The sequence below is a fragment of the Melopsittacus undulatus genome, chromosome 3 (genome assembly GCF_012275295.1).
Source record: "Melopsittacus undulatus isolate bMelUnd1 chromosome 3, bMelUnd1.mat.Z, whole genome shotgun sequence".
Lineage (NCBI taxonomy): Eukaryota > Metazoa > Chordata > Aves > Psittaciformes > Psittaculidae > Melopsittacus > Melopsittacus undulatus.
The window spans coordinates 51,124,009-51,138,097 of NC_047529.1; the positions used below are offsets into that span (position 1 = coordinate 51,124,009).

The 14,089-nt window shown below is 42.9% G+C and overlaps 1 protein-coding gene across 1 annotated transcript in view; it reads right to left on the bottom strand.

The window, feature by feature from the left end:
- Nucleotides 1-14,089, bottom strand: part of BACH2 (BTB domain and CNC homolog 2) — a 185,356-nt gene that overhangs the window by 90,129 nt on the left and 81,138 nt on the right. Inside the window, exon 3 of the mRNA XM_034061062.1 lies at nt 9,453-9,561. The gene's annotated coding sequence lies outside the window, so the exon portion shown is untranslated. The remainder of the gene's footprint in view (nt 1-9,452; nt 9,562-14,089) is intronic.

The window sequence follows — 14,089 nt, forward strand, 5'->3', positions numbered from 1 at the left end:
AGAACGCCGCTGTCACCCAATACGCTGATTTTTGAGGTTTGTTTTCAACAAGACCACCTCTATTAGCATCAAAACACTCATGACCCTCCCTACGTTCTCATTCCACAGTCTACGGGACTATGTCCCTACAAACCAAGGGGCTGTCACCACCACTGCCTCTCCATGCTAAGCTGGGGAGCAGCCCCAAACTAATGAGTGTTTGGTGCCAGAACGGTTATACAGCCCCATGTGCTGTATAAATATCAAACCTATGCACTAGGTAATAAGCAGGTGAGTGACGCCACCCAATTCTCCTGGACTTCCTCCTCAGTATTATCAACCTCAAATATTACAGCATCCCGTTCTGCCTAATACTTCCACCAGCTTCTACCACATGCTGTGACAGAATCAGCACCACAGGCAATGAAGCTGCCTACAGGTAACTCATTTTTTTAAACCAAAGAATTAAGACACGTCAAGACAGTCTTGACATGGCTGATCATCCAACTTAAGGATCACATCGGCACTGCAAGAGAAGAATCAAAATGTCTCCCGAAGACAAAGGGATTTTCGGAGAACTAGAATTGTTAAGTAAATAGATAAAACTGCGGTCTGGCTTTGTTTCAGTTTTCAGAGCTAATTTCCGGCCACCGTTCAGAGAAATGCTTTGCATTTCCATTTCTGACTCACCCGTTTTAACAAGCACACTCGCTGGAATTACTAAGCATGGGATCTGATGAAAACATTCTGCTTTCTGAATCAAAGTGCTTTTCAGTTTTGTTGATGTGAATTTATCTACCAATTTAACGCGGTGACTGACAAGACCGGTGGTGTGCAGGTACAGTCCCGGCACACGATGCAATGGGTCAGAGGACTCTCCCACCTGGTGTCCCACCGAGGTACACGGATGCCTCCCAGATTCTGGACAGCTTCTCAGAACATGCTGACGCTGGTCTCTCGCATTCCAATCACAGAACGATGCACGCTCCCAGAGACACGTTTAAAGGCCAGGTATGAATGAAAAGCATTCCTGAAAAGAATGTTATGAAACCGAAAATCGGAGATCGCCGCAGTGCTGTGCCTAAGTTGAGTCATCAGTTCCCTTTACAGCCTAATAATTGACACTGCCTTGATCAGAATGACTGATCTGAATGTTGCTTTGTGTTTGTGGTTTTTCTGTTGGTCTTTTTTTTTTCTTGTTGTTGTTTAAAAAATAGATTTCTTATGTAAACAAGCTGCCTGTCATCTCGCGGGAGTGTTTGTATTTGCCAGATCACGGGAAACATCTGTCAAAACCAGATTTTGCTCTCCTCAGACAACTCGGTACAGTCTGAATCAGACGGCACTGCAAAGAAACTAAAACCAGGTCTTGTTACGGAAAAAATACACTGCCAACTCTCAGTGGAAGCACTGATTTTATTGCATTTTCTTGGAATTAAATGCTGCGAAGGTTATTAGAAGAGTTCCCTCCTTCCCCTGAGGGATCTCTCCCCCAGAGGAAATCCTGGGAATTTCAAAGCTGCTTTTCTCCCCTCTTCCTGCGCTTTTCCAAACTGAAGTACCTTCTAGGAAGAGACAGATAGGAGAAGAAAAAGGGTTCAGTGAAACTTAAGAGCAAGCCGATTTCCCACCTTTCGACACTGCTACTCGGATAACCGTGTGATTCCCCTCCTGATGCCTACAACAAACGCTCCCACACGTCTGCATTCTTCAGGTCACACCTCCCCAGAACGACTCATTAAGTATTTTCACATCTTCTAAACAGGGAAAGATCAAGTGAGGCTGCAGTTGCCTTTAGTGGTGTTTTCTGAAGAAAAGGTGACACAAAAGAGGGTGGTTGCTACTACCAGAATAAGGGTGATGCTAGACAGCCATACTGCGGGTCTTCTGCCAGGGAATATGCCCTGGAATAGCAACATCATTAGGAGAGGGGAAAAAAAATAAAATGCAAAGGGAGATACAGGTTAAGAGTTGGACAGAAAGAGGATCAGGCTATGCAATTAGCATAAAAATGGAGAGGAGATGACAACGGCAACCAGCACCAGGCTCAGTGGTACCACCCAGGGATGGGGCTCTTAAAAGGACCCATACAGTTACAGATTAAGGGGTCAGTATTTGAAACATTTAACAGTGAATACATGGTCTTATTACAAGTATGTCCCTGGATGGGTGAGAAATGCATGGCCATGTCTACGTCAGCCTTTTTCTGTAGACCAACACTGCCAGTACTGCGGAGCTTGCGTTATGCCCAAGTTTTGATTCTGCCTGGCAGTAATGCCAGCCTGACACTACAGACTGAGTGCCCAGGAGCAGCTGGAGTATATCCACAGTGCTGCTGGAGGCACGACTCTTGGCTTATACCCGTAACTCATGGATTATACAGCATGCTAACAATGCTTAAAAACAAGACATGAAGATGAGAGAACCTCACTATACTTCGGAGAAGATGGAGAAGGACTCATCTAAACACTGAACACTGACAGTGATACAATGGTAGAATTTCAAACAAGACAACAGACAAAATCCAATGTGGTGGAGGAGAAGAAATGATAAAACAAGTGGTGTAAGGAAGAAAAGTACTACTGAAGATGACATTGGATTTTATTTCCCTGAGGTAGACAGTTGGACATGAAACTAATACTTACAAGTATTTGCAAAATATTGTACTTCAAATGGGACGGAAGTGGATTTAAAGTCTTGCTTTTCAGTGACAGAAGTCTTCACGCAAGCAATTTACACAGCTCTTTTGAAATCAGAAACAACCACAGATCTACATTTACAAAACAAGCCTACGACAATACTAAAGATGTAATCTCAACCGTGATATAGAAATTAAGCACAAAAGCATATAGCATGGAATCCAATGTGTATCATCAACTCTGCAATATTTTGGAGAGGTCCTCATATTTTTCTGAACACTTTTACTTGCTTCAGCTATTTAAGGGAGTCATGGACAGCCACACTGCCAAAGTGTGAGGAAGAAGACTATTTCGGCCAGATTTGAGAAGAGATTTCACCTGGTTAGCACTGGTTTTATCTGCCCAACCTACAATAACACATACTTTCAACTGTGACTTTCATAAACTCTTTGTAGTTTTATTATTCCAAGGTACAAGGCTGGCAACAATAAAACAGAGGAAGCAGAGAAAAACTGAATAGGAATTAAAAGCACTTTTCACTCTCAAGCCAGCAAGCAAAAGAATCGCATTTGGCTTCATGAGAGCATTGCCAATACTAACAAACCATTTGCTGTCTGGAGTTGCATACCAGACCAGCAGGTCATGTACAAAATGTACATGAGTGTTTTAGGTGCAAGCTAATTGAGCAAAATTTGAAGTGCCACTTGTATTTGCTTTTTACTTTATTTTGTACAAACTCTTGAATGCCATGATGAAAAAAGGTATGGGAAACAAAGCAAAACAGGGTTCATCACATCATAAAGAAAGTTAATTAAACCAGCAAAGACTGTATTTTAACTGTTTATCTAGTTCTCCGTAACAGGTCAACTCAAACAGAAAACTTGGGCACTACATGAATCTATTCTTCAGTTTCATGCCAGCTGAAAACAGAAGTTTAATATCAGTATTGTCACCATCCCAGTTAATTATCATCCAAAGCAGTAGTAAGAACCAGCATGCACTAAGCCAAAATCAAAGCCAACAATAACCAGAAAAAGTAACTATTTTCTTAGCAAGCTCCCTCCTCTGTTCTTAAACTGTGGCTATGCCAGCTTCAGGGACATCTGGCATGATCCACACTCACTGCCTGGTCCTGTAAGAAACGTGTTCTCTGCACCCAGTTAATAATAGTTTAATTTTGCCATGTCAAAGAGCCTCTCTCTCCAACTCTCATGGCTTTCGGGTTTTTTTGCTTTGCTTTGCTTTTAACCCATACCACACCACCTGACTGTTCTGCCTTGATTTTCTTGTTTTATTATTCTCTGTAGTCTTGGCATTTGTTTAAAATGATGTAAAAAATAGGCAGTTACATCAAGAATTATTAGTACAGCACATGCCGTACCAAGAATATTATATATTTTACTGCTTATGAAGCTAGTGTATCAAAACCAGCCAAAGCTGTTAGTTTGATCTGAAAGTGTGTTTTTCCTTTCCTGCTTGCAACAGGATAATTAATACTTGGAAGAAATAACTGAGAAAATAATCGTGGTGGTAGGTGAGCAGTCCTAATGACACAAGCTCACGCTTGGGTCAAGGGCTGTGGTTTGGGATTTATCTTCGTGAAGAAAGGATAACAAGGTGTGTGCCTCAGTGTGTGATAAGGACATTCACCACACTGCCTTGTTCAGCATCATCCCAACTTACTTATTATCTGTGCCAGTGTCCTTATTGCACTGGAAAAGTCTATGCTATTTCCTGAAGCTCTGCAAGCAAAAAAATTAAATCTGATGCTTTCCTATTTGTTAAAGTGGCTGATGAAAACCTCACTAAGGAATACCTGGGCAAAAAGGCTCTCCAAAATCATACCACACAGTTATAAAAGCCAATCCGCAATGGCCAGCAAATGTTTCCATGTAGAAACTGGCTTAACACAGCTTCCTATTTGGTAAATAGTAAGAGGAAACTATGAATAAATATTTGTTTTCCCATATTTATTTCTACAGTGGGTGAGGCAAGACAAAAGGATGTTTAGGCACTGAACTGATTTCAGGTTTTGTTCTCTGCACACAATTTGGCCTGCAATGTTATAGGGCTTTTAATCTCATATACCCTATGGATCCTATTATTATCACCATCATAATGAAACCAGACGCAGCCTACTTCCTGTTCCCCCAGCCTGACACCGGCAGAGCATGCTGAAATGAGAGTCACTCATGTAAAACTGACTGAAGAAGGCTACCCAACACTTCAGCTGCTTGGCTTCACCTCCCTATGCCAGACAGTGCCATCTCAAGCTGTTCCTGCCAACGTGCAGAGCAAGCAGCAGCATAACCTTAAGTATCCGGAGACGTCAAACTCAGCTTGTCCACAGAAAGGAGGAAAACAGTCCCTGGGTGTTTCTACGATTCCTGTTGCTCTCAGCACAATTAGATTTTATTGAACCATAATCCTAGGTAAGTATATTGAATCTTACAGCTAAAGTCAATTACACTGCATTAAACAGCCTTCCTGATTTGCAGGAGGAAAATCACTTCTTCAGTATAAAACTAAATTAGCTCAATAACTCGTTACATGTAGCTTAGCACAGGGTTGAAACAGCAACTGAGTGGTTGCTGTATTTTCAGATACCAGTCCTTTAGAAATGTAAGCAGACTGAATTCCCAGTTTTACCAGCTGGGAAAAAGGATAATCATTGCAAGCAGAGAGGGAACATCCAGTGTCAGCAGTGCCATGTTTCAAACCATCTTGTGGCAGTGGACTCTGAGCTAACCAGCCTTGGAAGGGAAGAGACATCGCTTTTCCTGCAATTAGAAGTTGTCATACTTAGAGGTTTAGGCTAGATGCAACAGTCAACTTAGAGCTGCACTGTGTCTCTCCAAGTGAGAAGCAGGCTGGAGAATTACTAACGTTCAGAGAAGAAAAAGAGTGTATAGGGCTCCACACTCTCTTCCCAAAGAAAAGTATTTCCTGTAAGGAGTGACAAAAATTTAACTCCCAACCCACAGGAGACAAAAGGGACACATCAAAAGGCACATCACCTGCCAGTTCTGATCGCTTACTCAGAATCTGCACCAGCACTGGGTGAGATTCATGTAAAAATCACTTAGATGAGTAGCTGCATATCAGGGGCTGAGTGGAGGAGCGGAGGAGCTGAAGGCCACCCTCAGCAAGTGCAGCAACACTGTGCCAATGCACACCTTGACAAGAGGCTGGGAAGGTGGTGGTCCACTCCCCAGTACCGCCTTCCTCAGCTTCTAGTGCCATCTCTGGTAACCCTCTGACCAGCCCAAGCACTTTTTGGTTTATTTCTTATACACAACTTTATTTAAATGTCAAGAGATCTCCACGTAACTCAGGAGATGACAGAAGCTGCATTTCTGATCCCGCTGGGTTTGTGTGGGTCGTGTGTGTTGAGCAGACAGGAATGACTCAAAGCCGTAAGTAGACAGACTGAAAGCAAGGCGAGAGACAGGGAATACTCCAAATGCCTGCTGCTGCACCAGGGCAGCCAAACTGCAGGAGAAATAGGCCTGAAAGACTTGGAAAGAACAAACCCAACCCTTTAGATCTGGAAATCATTTCCTCCACTCTTGAACACTGAAATGCAAGCAGCATGGGTGATTATCCTCTGTGAGGAAATGCATCCCTCTCACTGTAGTCCCTGGGGTGGCTCTCCCAGTCACGACATCCACGTCTTTCAGCAGCATCAGTAGGCTCCAACTTCACAATGAACTGGAGGAGGATCATCTCCGCTGTACAAATGAAGAAGTTGGTCATGGGGCAGATGAAGGAGGTTACCCAAAAACGCACAGGAAACCTGTGACTGAGGTGGGGAACTGAACCCAGACCATGAGTTCCAGTTGGATGCCCAGTCCAAGCTGGGTGGCTCACAGATGACCTCTTCTACTGAGGTTTTGAAATTTAAGTTTGGTGGGGTTTTTAATGAATGTGGGTTGTTTTTTTTTCAATTTGTCTAGCCACTACATTTCATTTCACTCACACTTCTGCTTTGTGGAAGCTTTTTATTCTGCTCCTTTTTTGTTTTGGTTTAGAAAAACAACACTACGGAACATTAAACAGAATTTAACCTTCACTATTTGCTCTTCTCACCTCCAACATCAGCCTCTCTCTAGCTATCAGTGTTAAGTATTCTTTGTTTGCGCACCCTGCGCTCACAACTGTGGATTCATCAAAGCACAGCAGCAATACTTAGTAGATGTCTTATTCACAGCTTCAAAGAATTACAGCAACTGCTCATGCAAACATCAGCGTTGTGAGGCAGCAGAGCAGATCGGGTGGGAAAACCAGAGAAAGGAGATGCACAAAAAAGGTAAGTTCTGAAGCAAATGGTCTGACACTGCTATGCATCATGTCAAAATGAGCAATCTGCTGAAGAACAGCTACCAGTAAGCCACGACATCAGACAGCCCAGAATGTTTTATCGGCTCAGCTAATGAATCACTGGGCAAACCTTAGCAATGTGCTCACAGCTAGGGTAGTCTTCATAGCAGGTGAGAACGTTGTGTCTTCCATTATCATAATGATCTGTGGTTTAATTGATATTTGAAAACATCTTCAGATCTTCCAGTGAAAGGCATATAGTATGTATTTCTAAGGCAAAATCCTCTGGCATTACATTATTTGCAAGGAGGTGCAACAAGTCAAACTATTACTTCACAAAATATTTCACACTAGCTGAATCCCTTACAGAAGATCTCAAGACCTTGAGAGGGAAAAAATAGCCGATTTCCACCTGTGTAATAACTAATGCAGTGAGAAAGAAAACACGGCAGACCACAAGCTATCAAAAGTGCCCAATATGCTATTTTCAGCTTATCTGAATGCAGCCCAAACTATCCACAGCTAACCACGGTACATCAGAGGATTGTCATCATTCCACTTCCACCACAGGCTTTCAGTAACTTGTGCCCACTGTGCATCCAAGGCTGTCGAGTCTTGCAAAATAACATAAGACTTTTACTTAAAGCAGCTGAGCAGCTGCAAAAACAACCCTCTGAAAATATTGCTGGTCCCACTCAGCAGCTGGAAATACAGTTATTGATTGAAAAATTCAATGTTTGATATTACTTAATAGCTGGGGAAAAAACTATTTGTGAATCATAATTAACATTTATTTAACTATTTAAAAGCATGCATCTACTGTTTCAGACTTCACAGAGAGACAATGTGCAGCCTTCTGGCACCATTAAACAGACTAACACAGTTAAATTGAAAGGATCTGAAGCAGAAAGCCATGCTGGAATAGTGAATCCTTCAAGGAACTAGTAGACAGAAACTATCTTAGTAGCGTATGCCCTGCAACACCAGGTCTAAACCTGCTCTACCACATAAGTAGCAACTACCTTAGGGTAAATTAAGTCAACACAAAGCTCTTGGTGCCACAGTGCTTCAAACACCATGACATAAACTGGATTAAAATCCAGCACTAATAGCAATGAAGCAAGTAGTTCCCCTTGAAACAACTGCAAGGAGAACAAGCAACTCTACAGCAGTGCAAGACCAGGACAGCCAACAGTGGCGCACCATGTGAGAAAGGACCAGAAGCACTCGTAACACCTGGAGGAGCCAGGCGCCTACCTCCTGCACTGAAAGCATGACGAGCGGGACTTGGCACTGGTGAGGTCACAGCTAGAATACTGTGTTCAGTTCAGGGCCCCTCACTGCAAGAAAGACATTATGGTGCTGGAGCATGGTGAGAGAAGAGCAATGAAGGTGGTAAAGGGTCTGAAGCACAGGTCTGATGAGGAACAGCTGAGGGAACTGGTGATGGGATTAGCATATATGTATATACACATATATATATGTATTTTTTAAGCTAGTTTATGTACAACAAACGTAACTCATAGGGAATATTTTGCGACGTGCCAAGGAGTGTGAGCAGCTTGTATAATATGCTTAAGTGAGTGATTTGAGCCCTAAGTCACTAACTCTCCCACCCTTGCTCTCTGAAGTGACGGTATTATCAGTGGCCATTTCAAGGGAAATGCTCTTAAGTCATAAATACTTCTCATATCATACTTATAGCCTGCATCATCAGCAAAAGAAAATTGATGACAATACAGAAAGAAATAAAAGATAAAAAATTTCAGGTCACAGATATCCTCAAATGGATTATGCTTTCAAAAGAAACTGTATAAATGACATGGTAAGGTTTTCTTGGTGTACATCTCCAAGATTTCCAGGATGATGTTACTCATTTTAAGCGCAAACATGTTCTTACATGCCATACTCAATGGAAGTGGCTTGTAACCTGAAATGCGGTCTTTTTCATCAACACTCAGTCATCATGGAGACAGATGCAGCTGACCAAAGTCAGTGCCGTTCACAGCCTAGTGAAGTTCCCTAGCTATACCCACAGCCTGACCAATGAGACCAACTAGTGCTTTTTTTGGCTCAGTTAGGGCAGCTATTCATAGATTATTTAAAACTGAGTTAGGCAGATCATAGTTCACGAAAATCTCCACATCAGCATGGCTAAAATGCTGAAGTGCCAAAATGCAGGCTGGGATGAACACTCAGAAACCACGTATGGCACAGAGCAAATGACAAAAGAGATCAATGCGTATTTTGTTGATTTTTGTTCTAGGCTTACATGTAGCCACCTGTTCTCAGAGGTGTTCAGGGACTGTGCTGGAGAGTTTGAGAGCAAGTCAGCGAAGAGCCTTTACAGTGCTTCAGCTCTATGCTATGGGAATGCTCGTGTTCCCACATGCACTGCTACTGTCTACTAGATGTTAGAGTAAACCTATGAAATTATAAAGAAGGATCAAAATGTCTAAAGAACACCCCAAAACTGAAGAAACCATTTGATGCTGCTTTTGCAAAAATACTTACTTACAACACAGTCCTGGAAGGGATTTCCAAGCAAGCCAGCTGCTGCTCTAGACAGTTTACTGGATGGTGTGGCTCAGATCTTTCATACAAGCAGCACCTACAGTTATATCTAGAAAAAGAAATAAAATTCTTTGTGAGCAAATATGCAAAGAAAGTCGTATTTCTTTTTAAAATCATAACCAGCTTAAAACTAGCTTTACCAAGACTTGATACCAGTTTGCATGCCAAACTTCACGTGTGCTGCCCACTTACAGGAACAAGCTCCAAGGCACAGTCAAAGCCTACCCAGGGTGATGAAGTTGAGAGTAACTGTGCTTGGGTAAAAAGCCCCATGCTGAGGATATCAAAGCAGCAAACAAATGCAGGCAGCTGTTTTTCTCATCTAGTTCTACTTTAAAACACTTGCAGGAAACGCAAGACGAAATACGGGTGTTGGTGCCAAAAAATGTAGGTGATTTCAGCGAGGCCAGGAATTCCAGGCACCAACTTCTTTTTTCTCCCTCTTGAGTGGGTGTTCACTTGTAAGTTGTAGACATATTAGCAATTGAACAACTGAGTGAATTAATGTTCAACTTAACAGTCATTGTTAGGTTGGGAGGTTATTACTGCTTGTTCTGCTAAAGTGACAGGTTAAAATAGGTTTGTATCTGAAAAGCTGTTTTCTACAATACATATTCTCTGGCGTTTTGTACCAAATAATTTCTTTCCATCATGTCAGCTCCCTTTGTATCAACCATCACTGTCAGTCCCACCACAGCAGCTGGGATGGGCAAGGAGAAACAGCCAGGGGACAAGCGATGAACATAGAGCACTCAGCCCCCATCATTTCTCTTTGGGCTGCCATCTTATATTTTTCCCCACACATTTTATGCCATTTATGCAAGACTGCTCACATTTGCTGGACATGTTCTGCTTTTAAAGCAATCAAGCAAGCAAAGGCAAAACCCAGCGGTAAAGTGGGCTCTACTTCACCTAGCTATGAGGCTGAGAAACCTGTTTGCTATCAGGCACTACCTGGGGCATGGGATGGAAGGTTGTGGTTTCCCAGCTTTGGGAATGGAAACCCCAAATTTTCAATGTTGAGCTGACTGGTATGGAGGTGGAAAAAAATACCACATGTTGAGCTTTTGCAGACTCAGATCCATTTTGTACTCGTAAAGGAGCTTTTATCCTTCCCTCCTTCGCTTTGTTTTTTTCTTTCAGGGTAGCTCACAAGCTGCTACAACTCACACTGTACTAAGAGCTGTTCACACCGCACAAAGTGTTTACCACTCACAACTGATGCTAAAAATTAATTTACAGCACCGCTACACCAAGCTTTGACAAATTGTCATGTGTTGACACAGTCATAAGTTGTTGGTTTAAAAAAGTAACACTTCCCTCTTCTGCCACCTCATGTTTGAGACCAGGGATGGGCACATTATGCAAAGTTTGAAGGTTTGTAAGCCTCACAAATGTTTGGGCTTCACAAAACAAGCTTGGTTGTGAAAGTTTTTTCTCTTACACTTAGGCGTGTGTTTATTGCCAAAAAGACTCTAGTAAGGGGAAAAAAAATCCTTTCCCATCTACCAAGATCTGTGTGTTGTGCAAAACTAGCAGAAGAGGCTGTAAAATAAATAACCTTGCATGATACTTGCTCTAGATAAGATCAGGCCCTGTATCAACTACTCAGAGCTGCAGACACCAGCCTCCTACTGTAGAAAAGAAGGGGGAAAAATATAGCTGTAAGTAAGAGTTTTAATTGTTCTCAGCTGTCACACAATGTTATCTTAAGCAAGCGCATTTATTTCTCGATTCTTCTGTATAGCTCTGTATGGGAAGGGTGGGGGAAAGCTGCAGCATTCATCAGACAAGGTCCAAATTGATTTCCATGCACTCCAGATAGTAAGCGCTAGTCAGCGCTCATGCCCACGAGTGGCAGCTCTTAAATTTTAACTCCTCCTCTTCTTCCTCAGACCAGGATAATCTGTCTAGTTTAAGACTACAATCAGTTATGGGCACAAAGGTGTTGTCAGCTGAAATGAGCAGTGTTTCAGTGGTGATGCTAACTTAAAACGTTAGCCCCGCACTAGCCTACATCAAGGTAAAGAAACAAAGCCAAGGACGGAGAGAACCAAGCCATCAGGAGATAAGCAAGGCATCCATCTGGCTGAGGTGTCAACACCTTCAAGTTATCTTTGTTTTTCTTGTCTTCTAAAGTTTAAATTCCTCTGCACTTCTGCAGAGGCACCCATGTAAGCCACACACTGCCATACAGCAACCAAACCAAGTGGTCAGTAGGTTTTACCTCCAGTGTTGTTGATGGTCAGGACAGGAAGACTGTCAATGCAAGAGAGAAAAGGGGTCAGGGTTGGCAAGACCCCAAGCAGAAACTGAAACGCTAGCAATAGTCCTGGGCAGCAAAGCATAGTACCGCAAAATGAGTATCTCAGAGACTGCCAAAGCAGGCTTCATGAGGAGCACTTAGAAGTCATTACTTCATGTTGTGCACCAGTGATCTGGACCTCAGTGCTCCAATACCTCTCTCTAAGCTCTACCACCTCTCAGTGCATACACCATGCAAGAATGCAGAGGAAATTCATTCAGGAAATTAACTTGGCAATAAAAGGCATTGATTTTCTTTTTCTCCCCCTCTTATACTTGTACAAAGAATCATAGAATAGTTACGGTTGGAAAGAACCTTAAGATCATCTAGTTTCAAACCCCCTGCCATGGGCAGGGACACCTCACACTAAACCATATCACCCAAGGCTTCGTCCAATCTGGCCTTGAACAATGCCAGGGATGGAGTATTCACAGCTTCCTCGGGCAACCCATTCCAGTGCCTCACCACCCTTACAGTAACGAATTTCTTCCTTATATCCAATCTAAACTTCCCCTGTTTAAGTTTGAACCCATTACCCCTTTTCCTGTCACTACAGTCCCTAATGAACAGTCCCTCCCCAGCATCCCTGCAGGCCCCCTTCAGATACTGGAAGGCTGCTATGAGGTCTCCACGCAGCCTTCTCTTCTCCATGCTGAACAGCCCCAACTTTCTCAGCCTGTCTTCATAGAGGAGGTGCTCCAGTCCCCTGATCATCCTTGTGGCCCTCCTGTGGACTTGTTCTAACAGTTCCATGTCCTTTTTATGTTGAGGACACCAGAACTGCACACAATACTCCAGGTGAGGTCTCACAAGAGCAGAGTAGAGGGGCAGGATCACCTCCTTTGACCTGCTGGTCACACTCCTTTTGATGCAGCCCAGGATACGGCTGGCTTTCTGGCCTGCGAGCACACACTGGAGCTCCTAATGAAACAGAGCCCCTGCAGAACATGAAATTTCATAAAGACTCTTCAGTTACTTGCACCTCTCACACCCTGTACAGAATTTCTTCATGATCTGAGATATTACTGTGACAAATCACATACATTACTCTCTGATAGATCTAATGGAAGCAGAGGACTTTTACATCATTATAGTCTGGACAGACATTACCTTGTGCTGCTGACTGGAATGATATCATCCATGCTTACTTAGCTTAGATTGCTGTACAGTTAGAAAAATACTCCAGTAGCAACTCTCCCCTCCCTCCCCCAAAGGAACAAAAAATGTATAAATATTTTCAGTGCATCACATGAAATGCATTATTTCCCTGGATTCAGTCCAAGAGTTGATAAGGTTGAAAGAAAGACTGTTCAACTATTAAGTCAAAAACCTCAGCTGTGCTAATTACCAAGAGGGTAACACTAAACTTCCTCCACCTTGGAGGAAAACTAGTAAAATCTGAAGTTTTACCATAAGTGATTGCAACTGTCCAAGTGCATTTTTACTTCTTTGTTCTATAGAAGAAAACACAATGGACTTAATCTTCCTGAATTCTTACTCTGCGATGGAAAAATACTCAGACATCCTCACTAACCCAGTGAAGAAGAAAAAAGCAGGAGTCGGGGTTTCCTGGTGTGTGGTTTGTTTGTTTGCTTGTTTGGTAGGTTTTGGTGGAAAAAGTACCTCTTCACTTGTGTACAAGTTTTTTCCTGATGGATCCGACTTATGAGTGTGAAGAAACCACCCACAAGCAGAAAGGCCTTTCTTGCGAAGTCCCTTAATGTGAGCTTGTGCCTGCTGTAACCAAGGTAGGACAGGCACAAAGCAGGAAGGTTCAACACTGGGGAAATGCAGACCAAGGATCTCTCACATCACACCTCTCTGCTTTGCCATCAGGTTTCGTCATGGGGAGGACAGCAGAGTCTTGGCTGATCCCACAGCTGCATTCCCTCCTGCTATTTGCAGGGCATTAGAGGAAAGCCATAAGGATGACATTTGCCCAAGCAAGCCCTCACCAAGATTTCAGAAGCAAACAGGAATATATGAAGCTGTCCTGCTCCCTTGACAATGCACACATACAAACAAAAGGCTAAATCTATATCATAAATATATACACTGAATATGCACTGGGTAGTCACTGCCTGCATGGAGTGCAGACTGTGTGAAACAAACTCCCTTGGCTAGAACTTAAAGAAAACAAAGGTTGCAGTTTTTTCTTTCCCTAGGCACCACCAAGGGAGGACAGCAACCAGCAAGGATAGGAAGCTAACCAGCTGACCCAAATGCTCGAGCTGCTGGTGTTTAAGAGCAGCTTGTCTCCTCTCCCAGGGCA